Here is a 24,038-nt window from a genome sequence, read left to right as displayed (position 1 = left end):
GGGGTTTGTGAGTACCGAAGCTCCGAACCACGTATACAAGCTCAAGAAAGCTCTTTATGGGCTTAAACAAGCACCTCGAGCTTGGTATGAAAGGCTGTCAACCTATTTACTAGAGAAGGGTTTTGTAAGAGGCCAAATAGACCCAACACTATTTCTACGAAGAGATGGTGAAAACATTTTTGTAGCCCAAGTATATGTCGATGACATAATTTGTGGCTCAAATAACAAGGGCTATTTGAATGAATTCATTTCTCACATGGAAAGTGAGTTTGAGATGAGTCTAGTAGGAGAGTTGACATTTTTCCTCGGACTTGAAATTAAACAAACTCGAGATGGAATTTATGTCCATCAGACAAAATACACTCAAGAGATGCTTAGAAAATTCAATATGAGTGACTCTAAGGAAGTGTCCACTCCAATGGCGACAAACACTCGCCTTGACAATGATGAGAGTGGAAAACCAATTGATCTAACGCAATATAGAAGCATGATTGGTAGTCTTCTATATCTCACAGCTAGTCGACCGGACATACTCTTTGCTGTGGGCATGTGCGCTAGGTATCAAGTCTGTGCCAAGGAATCTCACTTAATTGCAGTTAAGAGAATTCTGAGATATCTCAAAGGCACAATGAGAGTAGGACTGTGGTACCCTCGTACGGAGTCCTTTGATTTGATAGGCTATACCGATTCCGATTATGCTGGATGCAAATTGGATCGGAAAAGTACTAGTGGGGGCTGCCAATTTTTAGGTTCATCTTTAGTTAGTTGGTCGAGTCGGAAGCAACATTGTGTTGCTCTCTCCACGACCGAGGCCGAATATATTGTCATGGGAGAGAGTGTATCACAGTTGTTGTGGATGATACACACCCTAGAGGATTATGGACTTTCTTATAAGGGTGTACAAGTGTTATGTGACAACATTAGCACGATCAACCTAACTAAAAATCCAATCCATCATTCGAGGACCAAACACATTGAAGTGCGTCATCACTTCATAAGAGATCACGTAGCTAGGGGAGACATTGCACTCACATATGTTGAGTCAAAGTCAAATATAGCTGATATTTTCACCAAACCCCTTCCGGAGAATGAATTTAGTCATTTAAGGAGGGAGTTGGGAATGTGTTTGGCTCCTTAGGTCCTTAGGACTTCATCATGATCAATAAGGACTATTAAAATGACAAGAGTAATTGGGACAATAATTTGGGCAACTTGGGAACATCTCACACAAACTATAAGGTTTAACAAAATATTTTTGTTTGCTAGAAATGGGGTGAGATGCTAGGATCAATCAAATTATTCAAAATGTATCATGCATCCCTTGAATAATTAGGTTGAAGAGACATAAATTGAGTATGGGGAAGGCCATTACATAATTCATGTGTATTTGGCTCCTAGATCTTACTCATATATTCCAATCAAGGAATCTTGGTTGGACTTTTGCCTATAAATTATCTATTTATGGTTGTTGGTTGATGTGTTGATTGATATGGTTGTTTGATTCATTTCATGACTTTGATTGTCAATACGATAGGTTGTTAAAGGAAATAATATTAACTTGGATATATTTTGACAAACTTGAAACTGATCATAGCAATTCTAAGTCTTAATTAATACCTTGGTTCACTATATAGTTTTATAAGGGTTTCTGAGATTGGAATTCTAAGATTCCAAATGTCTGAGTTTTTGGATTTAAAGTCTGAAACTTTCTGGCTCTAAACAAGCTCAAACCATAAGAGCTCAATTTTTTTTAAATATATTTGTGGGTGTTGATTCGTAGATTCTAGGTTATGAATTTGGGAGATTCTGAATTCTTGAGTTCTGAACTTTTCAGAATTCTCGATAGATAACGGCTCATAATTTGACCTCTGAAATTATATCAGACACTGATCGGTCCAGGGACCGATCAGGATGATGCCTGATCGGTCTCCACGACCGATCAGGAGATTTGACCTTGTTCGATACGATACCTGATCGGTCTCCGCGACCGATCAGGAAATTCCTGACCACAGAAGGTTCACTGGATCGATCCAGGGATCGATCAGGAGACACCGGCACGCATCGACCCTTCTGATCCACATCTGATTGGTCCAGGGACCGATCAGGAAGCTCCCTGATCGGTCCCCACGACCGATCAGGACAATCCCTGACCGATCAGGACGTTCCCTGATCGGTCAGGATTTCACTGATCGGACAGCCGTCCGATCATTTCATCAACTGTATACCCATCAGTAACCATTAAAACCTCCTGATTTCTTCTTTTCCTCTTTCACGCGGAACCCTAGCCGACTCCTTCCCTAACCTCACTCTCTTCTCGTTGCACGCCGAACCCTAGACGAAGCTCTAGCCCTCGGAAGCCCTAGCCTAAAGTTAAATGGCACCAAGGTAACTCTCTACCTCTCTAGACCTTTGGCGTTTCGGTTTCATTTCTCACCATATATGTTTTTTTTGTGCTGGTGGCTCCGGTGCTCACTCATTGCCCCATTTTACCACATTGTTGACCCTTAGAAAGAAAGTAGTGGGTGAAGGGAGCTCTAAATCTAAGTCACCTGAGAAATCCAAGTCCCAGGCACCCACCCGACCTCAACCTTCCTCTTCTTCAAGGTTCCCGAACTGCCATTTTGAGCAAGCATTTCAACAGAGGACATTCAAGCTGCTTCCATGTCGATCTGTGGATCGAAAGTACATGGATGAATTTTGTCCTTCTGTTTCCGAAACCCTAGCCTATTTTAAACTTGACTCGGTAATCTACTTAGAAAGGGACATCAACCTTGACCTAGTTTCTGAGTTCTATAACAATCTTCATCAGAACAGTGATGGTGTTTATAAAACCCGAGTCGCTAAAAGACCTATCGATTTCTCCATCAGAGAATTTTTTGGGTATCTAGGCTGCCGAATGTGTTCGGGGTATCTTTTTTCCATTTATCCTGATTTACCAGAATCATTACGTCCTCCACTTGATGTCTCACCTGACTCCATCTATGAGTACTTCTTCGGTCATCCTAGACCAGATGACCTGGATGAGTTGGATGTTGACTTTCCCACCTTTGCTGCCCTACGACTATCTGCCCCTGACTATATTCTTTTTAAGATAGTCACAAACTGTATTCTTCCAATCACATCCAAACCTCTTGCTGAGATCTGACCCTATCATTGTTTGATGCTTTATGGGTTACGTCGGCGTCTCGACTTTGACATTATGTCCAGCATCTACTCTTCGATCATCTCATATTCTCGGCCCAGCAGCTCCACTATTTATATGCCTTATGGGCATATAATTACAGATTGGCTCGAGACCCTTCAGATAGATGTGTCTAAGGGTAGGGTAGTCAAAATGGTCAGGCAGGATTGCCGACTTGGGAAACGGGCATTTTCCAAGTCTGGCATCATTGGACAAAATGGGGGTGTTCAGTGGAAGGATGGGAGAGCTTTGGGTGAGTTACCACGGGGACCTCCATGACAGGTTGCTCCTGTTGCTGCTCCTCCTGCTGCTGACGATGGAGAGGCCGATCCTGATCTGCGCTGGCAGATCGCCGAGCTGGAGAGCCGCTTTGATCGGCACGATGAGATGATATCTGCTGAGCTGGATGGCCTGCGTATTCGGATAGACCAGCGCTACGATGACCTGCGAGGGCAGATTGACCAGCGCTTCGATGATATGCGCAGTCATCAGGTGGTGACACAGCAGTTGCTACTCGGATGGATGGCACGCTACCCGCCTCCGCAGTCTTACCTAGGCTATCCATCCTCCAGCGTGCCGCCTCAGGATTTCACCCCTCCTGCCGATGATGGTGATGTTCCTCAGTGTGAGGACATTGATTGATATTATTGATACAGTTTGTTTGTTGACTGTATGTATTTTGGATGTTATTTGTTAGTCCTTATGTCTGACCTGGATGTTTGCACTTCTGATGCTACTCATGTATTTATGCTACTCAGTTTTATATTTGCTTGCTCTTTATTATGTTTCATTTTCTATCCGTTATTAATATGTTGTTCACTTGCATGTCTTGTTTGTTCTTTATTTCTTTATTATTGTCTTATAATACACTTAGAGGGAATTCTAAGTGCTTTAAGAAACAGACAGTAAGGGTTAAGGGGAAGTTCTTTAAGTTATCTTACCTTATTCGCACCTTTTCGGTGTTTGACAAAGGGGGAGAGGATACCTAAGTTTAATGTATGAAAGCTTGATTTTAGGGGAGAGGATAACGGGAAGGATCTTGATTCCCGTCATTGACTTGGTGGTGTATCCGTCTTAGGGGGAGGATCCTGATTTCCCTAAAAATTATGGGTATATGAGCATTTATGATCTAAACTTAAATCGTGTTGTCAAACAACAAAAAGGGGGAGATTGTTGATACAGTCTGACCTGGATGTTGTTTTGCTGTTAACACTGATTTAAGTTTGTATCAGATATTTAACTCAGATTGATTACTAATCTAGGTTGACTTGGTTGACCTGATTGAAAAAGTCCTAACTGGGATGTTAGGCAGTTGGAAAGTCCTGGTGAGTGAAGCCATGCAGATTGGAAATCCTAGTGAGTGAAGCCAGGTGAAAACCCTAGTGAATAAAGCTAGGTGCAAGTCCTGGTGAGTGAAGCCAGGCAAGGGAAAATCCAGATGGATCAAGGGTGATCGGACATCTGGTGTTGAAAAGTCCAAGAAGGAAACTTGGCATGCGAAGTCAGAGAGGGCACGGTAGCTCGTTCTCTGGACCTGATGGACTCGGAGAGGGCACGGTAGCTCGTTCTCCGGATTAGGTCAGAGAGGGTCCTAAGTGGACATTCCATGGCACATTGGATCGGTCGGTAGACCGATCAAATAACACATGAATCAGTGGATCGGTCGGCAGACCGATCCAGTGAAACTGAGTTCCATGGATCGGTCTGATGACCGATCAGATGAAACTCAGTAGCACACTGAGTGAAATCTGATCGGTCTGCAGACCGATCAGAAAACACTCAGTAGCACACTGAGTGCAATCTGATCGGTCAGGGAGACCGATCAGGAGAAGAGACTGCAGAAGAGAGAAAGGGGTGGATCGGTCTGTGGACCGATCCACACTCAATCTGATCGGTCGCTGCGACCGATCAGAATGGCCTCAGACCGATCAGGCTGTTGCCTGATCGGTCCAAGGCACTGTGATCGGTCTGGTGACCGATCCACACACTCTGACTTGTTCGCTGTATCAGCGATTCCTTCACTGCTTTTGATATACCTCATTCATTTATGTGATATAATCCTCTGTGCTATTAGCTTTTGAGTTTGCAGATTAACAGGTATCATTCCAAGCCTAATTTCAAATTAAGTTCATAAGAGGAATGCGTCAAATGGTCTTTCTGCTGGTTTCAGCGGCGCATGGTGCATTTCAGGCATCAACGGATACTGCTGTGATCTGGCTGCGATCTGCTTGACTCCTGGGGATTGGTTCGAGCTCAGAAGACGCCAGTGATGACTGTGATATCATTGGTGTGAGTTCAGAGAACCAGGTAAGGAGGAAGAGGGATTGGCTGCAGCGCTGATTTGCGCAGTTTGGACCAGATCTGTGACAGCAGAGATCAGGTTTTGAGAAGCAGTAAAAATAGCGAGAGGAGAACAAGAACAACAACAAGAAAGCTTGAAAGAAAAGTCTATGCTGTTGTGCGAAGTTCTTGAGCTCTCGGGTGAACTGCGATCTCCGTTCTGCTACTGATCCTCGCGTGGTTGTAAGCATTTTTATTCTCCTGTGCCACCGAGTTTCTGTAAGTCTCGTGCTTTAACTTAGATATTTCTTGAGACGCTGTGGGGAGGTTACTCCACCGAGAAGGAGGATTTGTAGCCGGAAGTTATCCGGGGTGCGATCTACCGAAGATCAAGGAGTCGTCCACCTTACGGATACGCCGAGGAGTAGGGGCAAGTTATCCCCGAACCTCGTAAATTCTAGTGTTAGTGTGCTTGTGTTTTTCTTTCCTTTAGTTGTCTAATTCCGCTATGCTAACAATTATCTGTGTAGAAGTTTTTATTTAAGTTTTTGAAGGGCTATTCACCCCCCTCTAGCCATCTAAGATCCCAACAGGATAGACGGCACCCCCAAATCGATCGCTTCCTACATATTCGTTAGTACACAGCGGAAAACAAAGAATACAACCACGAATACAAATATGAAAGCTAAATATAAAGGAAGAGATGCAAACCGCTAACACGTTCGTTTACGTGGTTCGGAGATAACTTGGTCCTACTCCATGGCGTGTCCGTAAGGTGGACGATCCCTTAATCCGTCGGTGGATTAGACCCCGGCAAACTCTGGCTAGCTCAACCTCCTTGTGGGTGGAGAAACCTCAACACAACTCCAACCAAGACCTCTTGGCACACAAAGATCTTTTGAACACAAAAGACTACTAATTAGACTTTAACCAAGTCTAATTTTGTCACCTTGGTCGGCTATCCCAAGCTCCTTCTTATAGAGCTTGGAAGAAATCAGCAAGCTGATTTGCCCGTTACCAGTCGACTGGTCCTTGCACCAGTCGACTGGTGCTAGCCCAACAGCATGCCAACGGCTATCTACCAGTCGACTGGTCCCAGGACCAGTCGACTGATCCTAGCCATTTCAGGCACAGAGAGCTTTTGTGTTCACCACCAGTCGATTGATCCCAGTACCAGTCGACTGGTACATCCCGAGTACATTTCTCTCAGCACTCGGACCCTCACGACTCACTTGACTCTTCTTTGCAGCTTTGACCTCTTGCCTTCAAGCCTACTTCCTTTAGCTCTCGTCCCTCGGATGCATCCAAGCTCGCGGCTCATCCACAATGTCATCCTTCGCGTATGCCTCGAAGTCGCTTCCCTCGGCCCTTGTCCTTGCTGCCTTGTCCACGGTCCCTCGGATGCTCCATCCTTCACCGGACCCGAAGCCAACAAGCTTAGTCATATGTGTATCCTGCAAACCTGCACACTCACATACACATATTAAATAACAAGGATAAACCTAACTTAAACCCTTTGCCCAAACACCAAAACACATGGTTGCATGAACCATTGGGATTGCTCCAACATGAACTCGGTCTGCTGCCCAGAAGCTATCTGGCTGCCAATAAACTACAAATGCTGATCACCGGTCTGGGCCTCTCGGATCCTTGTCCTGATCGAAGACTGAGTAACCATTGTAACCAGAATACCCTGCTCTGTCTGTCCCTGCTCCTGAAGGCCCAACTCGGAGAAACCCTGAATCAAGTCTGTGACCGAAACTCGGTGGCAAGCCAAAGTCCCTCTGGACTTCCTACTGAGTGCATCGGCAACCATATTAGCTTTCCCCGGGTGATAGCTAATGGTACAATCATAATCTTTCAGGAACTCCATTCATCTCCTCTGTCGGAGATTAAGCTCCTTCTGGGTGAACAGATATTTGAGACTCTTATGGTCAGTGAGAATCTCAAAGGTAATACCGTACAGGTGATGCCGCCAAATCTTCAAAGCAAATATAATAGCGGCCAACTCTAAATCATGTACTGGGTAGTTCTTCTCATGCTCCTTCAACTGTCGAGAAGCATAGGAGAATACCCTATTGTGCTGCATCAGAACAGCGCCCAAATCCTGAAGAGATGCGTCGGTGTAGAGCACGAATCTATCCTCTCCGGAGGGTAAAACCAAAACCGGAGTTGACACTAATCTCCGCTTCAGCTCCTGGAAGCTGGTCTCGCAATCTTTAGTCCAAGTGAACTTCACACCTTTCCTGGTCAGGCGTGTCAGTGGCATAGCAATCCGGGAGAAACCCTCGACGAACCGTCTATAATATCCAGCTAGTCCCAGAAAACTGCGGATCTCCTGAACTGATTTCGGCTGCTCCCAACTAGTGACAGCCTCGATCTTCTGAGGGTCTACTGAAATACCTATGCTAGAGACTACATGTCCCAGAAAACCGACTGAAGATAGCCAGAAGGCACACTTGCTGAACTTCGCATACAACTGATGTCGTCGAAGAGTCTCCAGGACTGTGCAAAGATGTTGTGCATGTTCCTCCTCGGAACGCGAGTAGACTAATATGCCATCGATGAAAACGATAATGAACTGATCAAGATACTCCAAAAAGACGTGGTTCATCAAATCCATAAACACCGCTGGAGCATTGGTAAGCCCAAATGGCATTACCAAAAACTCATAATGGTCGTATCTGGTACGGAATGCAGTCTTCTAAATATCAGATTCTCTGACTCTCAGCTGATGATATTCGGATCGCAGATCAATCTTAGAATACACTGATGTCCCTCTGAGCTGATCAAATAAATCCTTGATCCATGGTAAGGGGTACTTATTCCTGACGGTCACTGCATTCAGCTGTCTGTAATCAATGCACAACCTCATTGTACCATCCTTTTTCTTGACAAATAATACCGGAGAACCCCACGGAGAAGCACTAGGGCGTATAAATCCCCGGTCTAAAAGCTCCTGGAGTTGAACTTTCAGTTCGTTCAACTCTTTTGGTGTCATACGATAAGGAGCTTTCGATGTCGGCGCGGTTCCCGGAATCAACTCAATAGCAAACTCCACTTGCCTTTTGGGAGGCAAACCTAGTAGCTCATCTGGAAATACATCCAGATACTCTGAGACTACTGGAACGTCGGAGAGTTGTGAACTACTGCCGTCTTCAGTATGAATCAAGGTTAACACAAAACCCTGACAGCCATGTGATAGCAGCTTCTGAGCTTGAATCGCCGAAATGATCAATATGTCGTCATCTCTGATGCTAGTGAAATCCCATGAGGGTTGGTTCAGAGGCCGGAATGTGACCACCCTCATCTGGCAATCAACAGTGGCATGATATGCTGACAAACAGTCCATGTCAAGAATAATATCAAAGTCAACCATTTCCAATATTAGAAGATCTACCGTAAGTATCTTATTGGCAAAGTCTAACGGGCAACCTTTGACCTCCTGGGTGATGTCCAAAGCATCACCGGACGGTAGAGACACGGTCAGTCACTGCGGTCTGAAAGTGGGTAATCGACCAATCTCCCGCATAAAGTTACGGGATATAAAAGAATGCGAGCTACCAGTATCTATCAACATATCGACAAATAAGGCATAAATAGAAATCGTACCGTGGAAAATGGATCTGTCGGCCTGCTGCGCATCCTCTCTGGTCACCGCATGAATACGTCCAGTCTCTGGCGGTGGAGGAGGTGGTAGTGCTGCCAAAGGCTGCTGCACCTGAGTCTGAGCCTACCACTGTGACGGTGTCGGGTACTGAGCCAGAGGCTGATAGGTAGGCTGAGACTGATACTAGACCGGCGGCTGGGGTGATGACTGGTACTGGACCAGTGGCTGGGGTTGTAGATACTGTACTAGGGACTAAGGCAGTGACTGGTACTGAACCAGTGGCTGGGGCTGCAGCTGATACTACCCCTGAGTCAGATACTATGGTCCCAGAACAGAGCTCTGTGGTACTATGAGAGTACTGGAGTACTCCTGTCCAAGCATGCCAAATGCAGCTGCTGCAGGGGGAGCTGTCCTCTACTGACGATGTGAGGATTGGGCTCTGTGCCCTCCTCACTGAGTCCCTGGCTGACTGAGCTGAACTCCATGACCAGAAACTCTGAAAGCAATATGTTAAGCCTTCGGCGAACAATCTTGGCTCATGTGCTTAGGCAGTTTGCAATAATAGCAAACTGATTGCCCCAAAGTGCAGGCTGATGTGGTGTGCTCTCTGGATCCACACGGGGCGCAATGGATGTCACTAGCGGTTTGTTTTCGGGCTTGCTGAGGAGGCCGAAAACATCCTGATGAAGACCGTCTCGACTTTTAAGGCTGACCAGAAGCCCCAGAAGTACCATGACCTGGCCGACTACGACTACTCTACTGTTGTGTAGCCTGTGGCTGTTGGATCTGTCCAGATGTTTGACCCATCTGCTTCCTTTTCTTGTCCGGATACGCTCTATGGTGAGCTGACTCTATCATCAGGGTCCTGTCCAGTGTCTCTATGTAAGATGAGTTCCCAAAGTCGGCAAGCTTTACTTGCAGACATCCATCCAGTCCCTGAATAAACTGCTGCATACGGGAACTGTCCGCTGTTGGTGCGGGAAGCATCCGACGATCGAACCCAAGTTTTGATAATGGCAAAGGGTTCAAAGTTAAGTCTTGTTGTTATCTAACATGTTAAATGAGTGTTTCAGGAAAGTCCTAACTGCGGTTAGGCAAAGGTGAAAACCCTAGGGGGTGATAACCCTAGGTCCTAGGGGGCGGTAACCCTAGGTGGAGGAAAGTCCTAGCTGCGGTTAGGCAAAGGGAAAACCCTAGGGGGTGGTAACCCTATGCGGAAAAGTCTTGGCAGGTCAATAGCTTCAGGCAAAAGTCCTAGGGGGTGGCAACCCTAGGTGGAAAGTCCTGGTGTCGCGAACCAGGTGAAAGACTGGACTAGCCGGGAAGCGGATGTCCAGCAGAAAGTCCAGAAGCGTCGAGTGCTGAGAAAAAGTCCAGTCGATCTGGAGGATCGCACTGGCAACAGGTAAATCTCCTGAGTGGAGTAGGTGAGGACGCGTTCCCCGTAGAGGGAACAGTAGGCGTCGGGTCGACCTAGGGTTTCCGGACGAAAATCTGAAGTCAGACCCGGATAGTCCGGAGACTGTCATAATATCATATTCATGTTGCTGTTTATGCTAACTTTGTGTTGCAGGATATTGTTTGGGACTAACATGTCTTGCAGTTACAAAATAATGAAGTTTTCCCTCGGATGAACAGTGTCCGAGGCGCCTCCATGGAGCTTGGAGGCGCCTCCGGTGCAAAGCTGGAGCTGGCTGCGAAGCACCCATGGAGGCGCCTTGGAGGAGGTTTAAGGTGCCTTGGAAGGCGCCTTGGATAGGGCATAAGGCGCCTTAAGTAGATGAACTTCGACCAGTTCAGGCTTGATCCACGCGGAAGACTCGGCAGCATAGAGGCGCCTTGAACAGCCTTCAAGGTGCCTTGAACACCCTTTATAAGGGGGTTTCGAGCAGCACCTTAGACAATCAAGTTCGAGGCTCTCTTTCTTCAACGTGCTGCTAAAAAGGTCATTCTGAAGTGCTGCTGCAACATTTCGACGACCCGGAGCTCCATAACTTGTGGTTTCAATACTGTTGTCAATATAATCGTATTTATTTCTACTATACTTATTTGCAATACTTGTACTCTATTCGAAATTATAGTTGTTGCCCACGGAAAGTGATCAAGGATCGCGGGCCTTCGAGTAGGAGTCGCCTTAGGCTCCGAACGAAGTAATTCCTTGTGTCTCTGTGTTTGACTGTTTTTATTCTGCTGCTTATTACTCTGTTAGTTTCTCGTACGATTTACGGATTCGAAAAATGAAATAGCCGCGAGCGCTATTCACCCCCCCCCCCCTCTAGCGCGTCTCGATCCAACATCCTCAGCAACCAGTTCTTGACAAAATCTGGCCAACCGATTAAACTCGGCATTATACTCTATCACCGATTGGTTGTTCTGTTACAGACTCAGAAAATCCTGACGACGAGTCATCTGATAGGTCCGTGGAAAGTAACGGCTCTCAAAAGCCTCTTTGAATCTGACCTAGGTGATGTTCTGCTCGCCTATGATAGAACGCTGCGTAACCCACCAGGTGTCGGCCTCGTCCCGTAAATGGAAAACAGTCAACTCCGCTTTCTCCCACTCAGAACAAGCCATGTAGAAGAAGGTTCGCTCCATGGTCTCTAACCAGGACTGGGCCACACTCGGATCAGTCTCTCCTCGGAAGAGTGTGAATCGATTCTTCATCGATTCTTCCAATGCTGGGATTCGAGCTCGTGACGCGACAATATCTGTGAGGTGGGTAGGGACAGCTGCTGGAACTGGCGGAACCACCGGAGCTGGTGCTATAGGTAGTACCGCTGGGTAGACCGAGAGAGGTACTCCCGGTGCTGCTGCATAAACTGGGGCATATGCCGCTAGTGGCACTGCAAAGTCAGCATAGGTGGTCACGGCTGGAGGTCCGGTAGGTGGTACCAAATGTGGAGCCACCAGTACCGCTGGTGCAGGTACTGGGTATACTGTAGGTCCAAGAGGCGGTGGTGTCGGGTACGCCGCAGGCTCTGCTGGTGGAGGTGTCGGATTTTCCACTGGTGGTACAGTATGTACGGTATGGGTGGGTACCTCCAACGAAGTCATCGAAGTCTGAGAGCCCGACGCACCCGCAGTATCTTGAGTCTGTCCCTGACCGACAGGTTCAAACCCAGTAGGGATCTCTGGCGAGTTCGTTGCTAGAGATTCCAAAGTCCTCTTACGTGGTCGTCCAACACCACGTCTCGCAGCTACTCATGTAGATCTCCTCATATCTGTTAAGTTATAACACAAATATTACTACATGTATAACAATTATAAAACTACCTTTATACCTATTTGTCGTCTGGAGATGCTCCATCGCTGTCCAGTCCCCCTTTATGACCTCAGAATTCTGTACGAGAAAATCAACGGAAATCCATACAAATCCAAAAGATAAATAAATACCCAAGTTAAAGCAAACTTGGACTAACCCTAAAATCGAGAACACCAAAAGCAGGTATCGTAACCTGCTCTGATACCAAATAAATTGGTATCAGATAAATCTTGAAAATCCAAACATATGAAAATCAAACAAATATCGTCAACTTGGCTCTAATACTAAATAAATTGTCACGCCCCGAGGGAGTCCCTGCCAGAAGAAATTTTGGCAGCATCTCCCCTGTATGGGTAACAATCTGAAACTTTATACATTGCCCTCAGGGCCACATATACCTCGGCCCACATAGCCGAAACAATAACAATAAATAATAATCAGCAATCATCCACGCAGTTAATAGAAAAACTAAACTAAAGCAATAATACAGAAAACTATCTCAAAATCTCCTACTCAACTACACTCATAAAGCTCAAAAATAATTCCCTACTCAACTACACTCATAAAACACAAATCACAGCGATAAAATCAACTCACCCCTTCTGCCGTCCAGGCAGGCATGTAGTAGAACAAATTCAATAAAAATCCATCGACAATAAATTAAACCATGCAACATCCATAGAACCAAACTAGTACAATAAGAAAACCAAAAAGACCAAATGAAAATCCTTGCGATTTGCAGGGGACTAGCGACTGGAACTCTCCGGACAACCTCAACTTGAAATATAATAATAACCACGGGGTGAGTCAACTCCTCAGCGGGTAATATTGGCATGCATAGTAAGAAAATAACAACTAGCACTAATCATGCGTACAGTCTCCTGATATAAGAAAGATAAAATGCAACTGAAATAAACAAGAGAAAACTGTAATAACTAGGACCTGGGTATAAGTATAACAAGGTTGTTAAACCGAGAGGTATCAAAATCCTGTATGCATGTCAAACATATGCATCCAACCAATATGCAGCAAATAAATACAGTAAACACAAGCAATAAATGCATCAATGCGTATGATGTCAATGACATGTCCTGGTCACCCCTACTCTTCAGTCAGCCGTCTCACACACGATGGTGAGACCGAGTGGGTAGGGTTGTGACAACCATGCACTCTGTCATCACTGCTCCTGAGTGACCGAGTGGACGGGATGCTGCCAGAGTACACCTATCCTCCTACCCCAAATCATAAGTGGTGGAGCGCAATGCTCTCATCTCCCTGAGCAAGTCCAGAGGAGGGATCCCTGTCGGCTACCACGCTCCGTCACACTACCCATGAGCGGACCAACGGAGCCAAACAGAGCAAACTGTTTGCCGGCTACCACGCTGCGTCTCCAGACCAGCGGAGCCTAACATAGCAGAACTATCTGTCGGCTACCACGCTGAGTCACCAGACCAGCGGAGCCTAACAGCAAAACTGCCACACACCTGCCTGACATACCACTAACCCATGAGTGGTGGTGTGTGCAGATCAATGTAACTGGCGATGTGTTCAACAATAATGGAGCCGACTATCGCACAGCATGCAATCATGCGAGATGGTGCATGACACTAAGCATGGAAATATCCTAATCCTGACCATATCTACCTCCATAAAATATGTACCAAAAATATACATGGATCAAATCAGAAGATCTAGGTACATTGGTCAGATATGATATCAAATAAGTCCGGTATATCCTATGGCATGGTATGTCATTACCTTTATGATCATAAGTAATATGAAGGTATAAACATGAATGCAAACAGGAAACAACCAAAGCATGCACAGGTAATGGATAATGACATGCCGATGCAGATATAAAACATAATCATTACTATTTGTTAAAAATCTACTATGCACATCAAATGACAAATCTAAAAGATAAGTCAAGGTACCCGCCACCAAAAAGAGGATCGTATCCGAAATAGATCCCTCGTCGAGACACCGTCTCGAATCGAAGTCCTGTAATAAATCGTACAGTTTAGTTAAGTTTAATTATAAGAAAAATAGCTAAACCAAATTATTTTCTCTAGGAACCCTAATTAAATAGTTAATCCCAGTTAACTATCCCTAATCCAAAACTTAGGGTTCCATTCCACTATTTGATTACATTGAAACCTACACATGAACCTAATTCATGTTATCCAAATCCCTACACCATACCTCAATCTTAGATGCTTGAAGGAGTGCTGCCGGAACCAAGAAAACCCCACAGCAACGTAACCTCTCTGCTGGATTCACCCCACGATCACAGAACCTCACCTTACCCTCTTCTTCACTACCCCCCTTCCTCTCCAACCGTGACCTAAAGCAGCAGTATGGAAGAGAAGGATCAAGAACAAAGGAGAAGATCAGGTTGTTTACCCTTGGAGCCCTAAACGCCCCTTTCACGCCGGTGGTCGGTGGATCTGGCTCAATCTAGTGGCATCGGGTGGTAGATCGTGGTCACCGAGCGCTGGTCTCGGACTGCTCTAGCGGAGATCAGTGCGGCAAGGCCCTTACCGGCATCGGAAACGGAGGCTAGGGCACGACTTGGAGGGGAAGGAAGAAAAGGATCGGCCGCTAGGTTGTTGGTGAGTCTCACACGAAGTGGTGACGACACTTAGGTGATCGGCCGGCGGCAATGGCCAGTGGCTGGCGAGAGGGAGACGGCGGTGGTGAAGACATGGAAACTTTCGGCGCTGCCTGGCCGGAATAGAGGAAGAGATGGGGGATCGACAGAGGCAATCGGGCAAAGGAGACGTCGGTGAGAAACGGCTAGGGCTCGGGGAGGAAGGAGGATGATCGGGTTGGGGAGCTTCGGCGATGAAGTGGAAGAGAAGAGAAGAGGAATGAAATGGCTTTAACTCGCGAGGGGGAAACTGTCGCCGGTTAGGGCACGGGAGGAGATGGCGCGGGCGAGGTGTCGGGCACGTGAGGAGGAAACGAAGGGAAAAGGAGAAAATAAAAAGAAAAGAAAATAAAATAAAAAGAAAAATTTAACTTTTCCTCGTTTAAATGGGATTGCCTAAATAGGCTTTTCCCAGCCCAGTTTTTACCCCCGTAAACTAGTCATATGAGCTCCGAAAAATTCTCGAAAAATTTCTAAAAATTACAGAAAATTTCCTTATCATTATTCGTCATTTTCGGTATTTTACACTAATCCTAAAAAAAGTAAGAGAAGATAAAAAAAAAAAACTCCCCTAAAAAAGGTATTTATGTTCCTCATTTCACCACAAAATTTATATTTATTTTATTATTTTTTAATTTTGAGCTTAGGTGTTTAGATTCAAGCTCCATGCATATTTGTTACGAAAGCATTTTAAAAGATTTCTCTCTCTCTCAAAATTTCTATAATTAAAAAGGCATAATGACTTTTTTAAGATTGATTCATCTTGTTAAAAAATAAAAACATTACGATTTTGATCCATGATAAAATATTTTATATTTTTTTATTTTCGCTTCTTATTCTTAATCTTAACAAAATAAAAATGTTTGAACTTTCATATTCGCAACGGAAATATTTTCAAAACATCTAAGTTGTCTCTCTCATCCTAACATAATGAAGTTTTATATTATAATTAGTCTCATATCATTAAAATAACAAGAAGTAAAATGTGAAAGCTACTATTAAAGCATGTGGACATGAACCTTTGCTCCATACTTACCTGGACGAGGTTTATGGGCTATCAAGAAGGCCTATGACCTAGCCCAATGACCTCCATTACACTTTGGAGGGGCATTGGTCTTTTGTGGACGTTATAATTTGTAGTAGTGGGGTACGCGTTTGCGTTGCCCTACCTAAATCTCAAAATAAATTTGTAATTCTAATATTATTATTATTAATTTATCTTGTGCATGATCTAATCTTATTTAATCATGTTTTAGGTAAATTTGAATCCATATACACTCCTGGGTGATGTTTTGGTGTAATTATATTCAACTAGTTGAGTTGATAAGTGGTTTTCATTTAATATTTTATTTGATTGAGGTTTGTCTGTTGAGGTGCAAAAATTTGACAAGTTAAAGAAGTCCAAATAAATCAAGATAAAGAAACGTTTAAGTATGTCCAAATTTGAACCCACAAATAGAGAAGTTAAGTAAGTCAAAAGTTAATTAAATAATTGATAGTGAAGTTTAACATGTATAGATAAAAGAGAGATCCACAAAGATCTTAGCAGATAGAGAAGCTTGAGTGAGGTAGGTGATAATAGGATGCTCTACTTGAAATTAAAAAAAAAAAGATTCTTTTTCAAGTTAAATCAACTAAAAGAGTTTCAGTCAGCTGTCAAAGGATGAGTCAATCGGCTAGTCAACTAGATTCTCAATTCAAATTGAAATTGACAATAATTATTCATTTTGACTTAAGGTCTCTAACTTTAAGCTCTAAACTTGTTACAAAAGTTTTTCTCACACTTATGATTTCATAGGCTTTTGTAAAAGATTTCTTGCCTAGTTGCCTTTAAACAGTTTCATAAAGGAGTAGGTTTAGTGGTTTTTCGAGATTGACTTACCTTGTAAGTTCATAGAAACATTAGCGTTTTGAACCATGATAATATTTTTGTATTTATTGTTTTATGTTTTCACCACTTATTTTTAATATTAACAAGCACAATTATTTATATTTGCATTAAAAAGATTTTCCAAACCTCAAGTTTACTCCTATTCACTCCCTCGAGTTGCTTTACTAATACGGTAAGAAAGACGGCATGAGAGTTGTTATTGTGGCACAAGGTGAATACGCTCGCTCCCAGCACCCCCGCCAACCCGTCCCAAGGTCAACACGAAGGAGATAAATCATGGGCGGCTACTAGCCTTTGGAATAGTGACTAGCACATAAGGGAGGTATTTACCTCGACTTTGCCGAGATTCGAACCCCAGACCTCATTGTGACAATACCTCATGTGCTAACCACTAAACTCACCCGAAGGGACGGCATGAAAGTTACTATTAACCCATACAGACATGGACGATTACTTCACACTTACTTGGACGTGGTCTATGGGTACTAGTTTAATGAACTGCATTTTAGAGCGGCATTGATCTGTCGACGTAATAATTTAAATTTATGGTACTAGGTTATGTGTTTGTGTGACCCTACCAAATTCTCAAAATAAAATTTGTATACTAATTCTTCTACCGAATTACCAAAATAAAATTTGTATTTTAATTCTTTTATAAATGAAATTATAATTTTCTTGTCTTCCTGGTTTCTCGCTAAACTATAAGAATTAGGGACAAACTGAATTGAGTTGGTATAAAAAATATTAATATTATATTTAGGTGCTTAATCGGTTTAATATATGATTAATTATATATGATTGTTTTATAATATACATTCTTGCATTTTCAAAGAAAGAAAAATTTAATTAAAATAATCAAATAATTCAAGAAATAACTGACTAAATAAATGAAACTATATTTCTTGTTATAGATTGTTTAAGAATCATCTATCCAATTAGTTGGGTTAATAAAACTCTACACTTATATTACAATTAGTCTCATATCATTAATATAATAAGAAGTAAAATGTGAAAGTTGTTATTAAAGCACGGGGACAAACTTTTACTCCATACTTATTTGGACGAGGTCTAGAGGCGATCAAGAAGGCTTAATTTAGAGAAGTATTGGTCTACCATCTCCCTAAGTTGCGAGAGTAGAGATCATAATTTATGGTAGCCAACATACGTTCGAAGCCATTAAATCTAAATGGAGAAGTACTGTCAGTCGAGATTGATTAGATATTTAATAATTGAAGAAGTTTAATACGTATTGATAAAAGAGAGATCCACAAGGACCTTGACAAATAGATATGCTTGAATGAGATAGGTGCTAAGTAGGACACTACTCGTAAATAAAAAAGAAATAAAAAAAGGTTCTTTTTAAACTTAAATTAATTTAAAAATATCCAGTAGACTGTTAAGGAATGAGTTGATTGGGCAATCAACTAGTTTACCAGTCGAAGATGATTTTATCTAGTTTGGTTAAGTTGACTAGAATCCATTTTAATTGATTGAATTATTGATGAGTTTATTGAACACAAAGGCTCTCATAGGGTCTCATGATTAATATTTTAATTTTTTGGTGCAATTGATCTAGGTCAAATTAAGTTGACCAAATTGAACAAGTTTGGATTGAGTTTCAATGTATTTATAACTTTCTTTTGTTGATATTCAATATCTTCTCAACATTCTTTAATTTTTTTTTTCCGTGCTTTCATTTTACAAACAACCTACTAATTCATTTTATCACATTTCAAACTAGAATATGATGTATCTAGAAAACTTGAATCATATCTCTTATATAAACTTTTATGATTTATTTCAACCAAATTATATCATGAATATACCTTCATCCCTCGCACAGGGTCAAACCAACGACACATTCATATTTTTGGGTCAAAGTATTCTAGCTCTATAATTTCATCCAGCAAACCATAAAAATTATTCCTTACACCTCCATCTTTAGATAACCGAACACATACCCCACTATTCATTGTAATCTTCCCTTTTTCATATTCTTAAATATGAAAATTATAACCATTTATGAAATATACTGGCCAAGTGCGTACCATTGCTTTTGGACCCCATGACAGATGGAATAACATTTCTTGTTCAATGTGAGCTTGATTAGCATAAATCTAAACTCAAATGGATATATTATTCATTTAAAAGTTAAGATATGTGTAGACCAAAATTAGATAAAACTACTTACATATGATTTGAATCATGGTGCAAATTCTTGATCGCAGAAGCGATTAAACTCTAGTGTCAGTATTTCAGAATATAAGTTTTGGAAAATCCTATCATAAAAAATTGAATTATAACACAAATAATTTATGACATAAGAAAAAAAATATAAAATATATACTAACTCGAAATATGACAATACTTTTGGAAAATTAAGTAAAACATATGTTTGGGCTTCCTGTCATACTTGATCAGTTAAATATCTCTGCTTACATGGTCCACTTAGTTGACCAAAATAGTTAAAAAATGAGAATGAGTTCAAATTGGGATCAATAGGACCTTCATCATTTCTTTCCGGTCTTCGCCTTTTGGTCTGAACATGAGACTCAAAATAATATTTTGCAAAAGTTGTTACTTCCTCCACAATATATGCATTAACAATAGAAGCTTCAACATGAGCCTTATTTTTTACTTTTTTCTTTAAATGATATAAGAATCTGATTGTAATATAACAATTTGTATTAGATATTAATATATAAAAAATTTATTAATTTTTATGCATTAATAATGTAGTATAGAATATTCAAATTATACCTTTCAAATGGATACATCTATCGAAAATGGACAGGTCCTCCAACTTTGGCCTCATATATCAAGTGAACCAAAAGATGTTTCATTAAATCAAAAAATGTTGGTGGAAAGATATTTTATAAACTACATAAAATGATTGGAATGTCTCTCTCTAACTTCTTCATGTGTGAATATCTCAAAATTGTTGAACAAATATCATGAAGGAAAATGTTTAACTCCATAATGGCACTTCATACAAAATTTGATAAGAGTTCCTTAAAAGCAATAGGAATTGGTATTTCCATGAATATATGACAATCATTACTTTTCAAACCAATCAATTGTATTTCTTTATATTAACACATCTCCCAAGATTAGAGGCATACCCATCAGGAAATCTCAATGATTTCAATCATTCACAAATAACACGTCTATGTTCTTTATTCAATGTATAAAATGTCTTTGGCTTTGGTCCCCTACTACTTTCATCCGCATTGAGAGTGGGTAGTTCACAAATGAGTCGGATACTTTTGTTGCATTCATATTGTCTTTTATTTTTCCGATGATATCCATCACTATATTTATGAGATTATCAAAAATATTTTTCTCAATATACATTACATCGAGATTATGATGAATCAAATTACTATACCAATATAGTAAATCCTAGAATATACTCCGTTCAGTCTATTTATGTGTACTTCCATATGTTGGGACCTTGACATTCGCTAGAGAGGGGTGAATAGCATCTCACCCAAACCGTTTGCTTCCTATAATGTTAGTGCACAGCGGAATACAAAATAAACTAATAAATAGAAAACTAAACTAAAATAAGAAGAATGAAGACAAGAAAATCATAAAGACACGCTCATTTATGTGGTTTGGAGATAAAGCTCCTACTCCACGGCTGTACGTAAGGTGAAGGATCTCGATCCATCGGTGAATGATTGCCCGAAAAATTTTTGGCTAGCTCGCGTAGCTCCTTGTGGGTGGAGAAATCTCACCATAACCTCGTACAAGCACGTTAGATCACTTGAGCACTTGGAGACTCTAATTAGGGTTAACCACCACTAATTTCATTAACTTTGCCCAAGCACCCCGAGCTCTATTAAATAGAGCTTGGGAGGAAAATACCAATCTATTTTCCCACCGCCAGTCGATTGGGCCTAACTAGAATTCTACCGTTACAGGCCAACGACTCGATATCAGTCGACTGATGAAAGTATTAGTTGACTGCTCTACATGGGTTGAGCGAACAGAGGCATTTTGTTCGCTACCAGCTGACTGATGAAAACATCAGTCGATTGCTATAGTAACTGCTATAGTACTACTATAGTAATTGTTATAGTAATGTTACAGTAAAAATCCTAAACCTAAAATTTAGCCCCCGAGTACATTCACTTAGCACTCGTCCTTGTCTGACTAACCTAGTTCTAGCCTTCTAGCCTCCTCCATCAGCCTTATGTCCCTCGAATGTTTCCTCATCCTTCACACCTTACCTTCAAGAGCTTCCTTCGGCCTTGTCATTATTGTCAGGTCTTTCTTTACCAAGAGGTCGCGCCTCCAGGACTTCAATCTTTTCCAAGTCACACTTGGACTTACATTGCCAAGATTACATACTTAGACTTACATCGCCAAGACTCCTCTTAGACTTTTCTCCTTTGCTAAGATCACACTTAGACTTTTCTTATTGTACCTGTATCCTGCACACTCATAATGTATATCAAATACAATAATAAATCTAACTTAAACCTTTGCCCAAACATTAAAACCTAGGGCATCTAGATTACTCCAATACCATATTCATATATTGTACTATGCGGCTCTTCAATAATAGATGGACAGTGAAACACTCTGTAACAAATATCTTAACCTAACAATCTCAATGGCAGATGTGTTCTTTCAATTTTATTTCTAGTGAATTCATCTTTATTCCTTCTGAAATTATGATTTAATGGCAAAAATTATGTATGGCAATCCTAATAACTCGGCTTCTTCCCATGTTTCAATTTGATCGACTTTGATCTCTTCATATATATTGAACATCCTAAGATTCCAGCAGTACTCTAACCAGATAGCATACCATATGCCAGAAAGTTATTTATGGTCCAAAGAAGAGTAGCATTCATTACAAACATCTAATTAGTATGAACATAGCACATATATAGGAAAACCTTCTCTTATAGTTGTTTTAGCTCTGTAATCAGTGCTTGCATATAAACATCTATTAACTTCTTCATATTTTACGAGCCAGGCACAACCAATGTTAAAAACATATATGCTATTTTCAAGCACATCCCAAGCAAAAGATTATACAGAGTTAATATAATTAGCCAACAAGAATAGTGTCTTCCTAATTTACCAAATGGAGCAAATCCATCAACACAAAGATTTAACATAATATTTCGAGTCTCCTTTGTGAATTCAGGATATATCAAAAAAAATTCACGCCTCTCTATTTAATGGATCACACATTAGCCCCTCGTTTGTTCGATGATTTGCATGACAAGTTGTGTTCGGCAGTAGTCTTTGATGCATAAAGCCTTTGTAACCTAGAAGTTAAAGGAAAAGAAAACAACTGACTATATGATTTATATCATTGTTGACTCCTTCTAGTACTCTTATACCTATCTTGATTACAGAATTTACAAACATTGGCATCTGCATCATCCCCAATATAGCATACAACTATCTCTGTAAACATCAAATTCTTTCCACAGAAGATCTAATTTTTTCATAAATTTTTTCATACTATAAAAATCATTAGATAGTATATGATCACGTGGCAATGCCTCTTCAAAAAATTGAACAAAATTATTAAAATAATCTTCCAACATATTATATTCTACCTTAATATTCAACAGTCTTGTGGTGAATAATAATTTAATGTGACCGTCGTGGATGTCAATAATTTGTGATATTGAGTGTACATGTTCGGACAACCCCTACTTAATTCTCAAAATAATTATTTTTATTTATATTAATCCTAATTATATTAATAATAATAATAATAATATTTTTTATATAACACATGTTTTCTCTTATTCCTTTTAAAAAATAATATAAATCTAAAACCCCAAATATATGAAACTATATTTCTTATTTTAGGTTAATCTAAAGCCATTAAATCAATAAATTAGGCTACACGAGGTGATGTGTTAGTGCAATCATATTTCAAGTGATTGAGTTCAATCAAGTGATTTTGATTCAATGTTGTATTTGTTGATGAATGTTTGTCAAGTATGAAAATGTAAAAAATCTAGTTAGAGAAGTATAAATTAGTCAAGGTTAATAAAAAAAATTAACACATAGACAAGTCTAGAAGATGTTGACAGATAAAAGAAGTTTCACGTATTTTTATAATGACATAATATTATTTATTTTAGGCTTAAGTTTTTATAATTTTTTTGCTTTACTTAAAGTTGTTTTAAACTCATGATTTTTTTCATATTTTTTTAATATGAGACTTTATTTATATTTCTAATAGTCCTCTCTTCAAATGAATGAACACCATTACTTTTATGGTCCAAGCCTTCCTATAAGTATTCGATCACTCTTGACATGCTTCGAGCTTTTCCGTAAGCATCCGGTGACTCTTAACTTGCTCCTGCAAGTTTGTTCAAGGTTACTCTACATGACATCTAATCTGGACTATGACTATGATATCATTTGTTAGTGTCAAAAGAATTGACATATATGTTAAAACCTCAGGATATTTTTGATGTGGTTAACCAAGTTTAGTTAGGTTCTGTTGCATTTGATCCTTGTGTCTAAGTGTGCAGGAGCTTAGGAACACAAGAAGTCAAGCGAAAGACGCAACTAGTTAGAAGGACATCACGGGAGAGGGTCGACAGGCTCGGTGCGTCCGAGGGACGAGGTGTGGTGGAAGAGTACACTGGTGGATGAGAAGGGTGTGCGCGACGTTCGAGGGACAAGAAGCCGAGGAAGAAGCCTGCTTGAGGAGAAGGTTAGAAAATGGGTTTGGGTGAGCCCTATTCATGATGGCCGAAATCACCCAAGCGAGCGGAGTAGTGGAAGAGCCAAAGGAGAAGTTTGGAGCTCGGTAGCAACTGCTGAAGGCGCCTTCAATGGTATTGAAGGTGCCCTCGGGCCTTTCAGGAGGAAGGAACCTTCAACCTTTGAAGACTCCTTTGAGCCTTTATGGAAGGTACCTTTAACTACTTGAAGGCGGCTTAGACTGGGCAAAAGTGACCGTTGGCAAAGATAAAACATTATCTTCACTTGCCTCGCTGGAGGTTGCTTCCACCTTGTTGGAGGCGCCTTCCAGTTTTGGATAAAATTTTTCAGAGGCTATAAAATGATCCTTGGAGCTAGGAATTAGAGAACAACTTCTGTATTAACTTCTTAGCAACTTTCTGAGCTTTTCAAAAGTGTAAAAGGCTTCTCCACCTTCATCAAAGGAGACAT

At 41.2% G+C, this 24,038-nt stretch overlaps 1 pseudogene; it reads left to right on the top strand.

Moving 5' to 3' along the window:
* Positions 1-16,011: 16,011 nt before the first annotated feature.
* Positions 16,012-16,152, top strand: LOC122018134 (annotated as a pseudogene).
* The last annotated feature ends 7,886 nt before the right edge of the window (positions 16,153-24,038 follow it).

This window comes from Zingiber officinale, chromosome 8B (assembly GCF_018446385.1).
Source record: "Zingiber officinale cultivar Zhangliang chromosome 8B, Zo_v1.1, whole genome shotgun sequence".
In the NCBI taxonomy this organism is placed as follows: domain Eukaryota; kingdom Viridiplantae; phylum Streptophyta; class Magnoliopsida; order Zingiberales; family Zingiberaceae; genus Zingiber; species Zingiber officinale.
The sequence above is the reverse complement of the archived record's forward strand: the minus strand, read 5'-3'. Positions and strand labels throughout refer to the sequence as shown.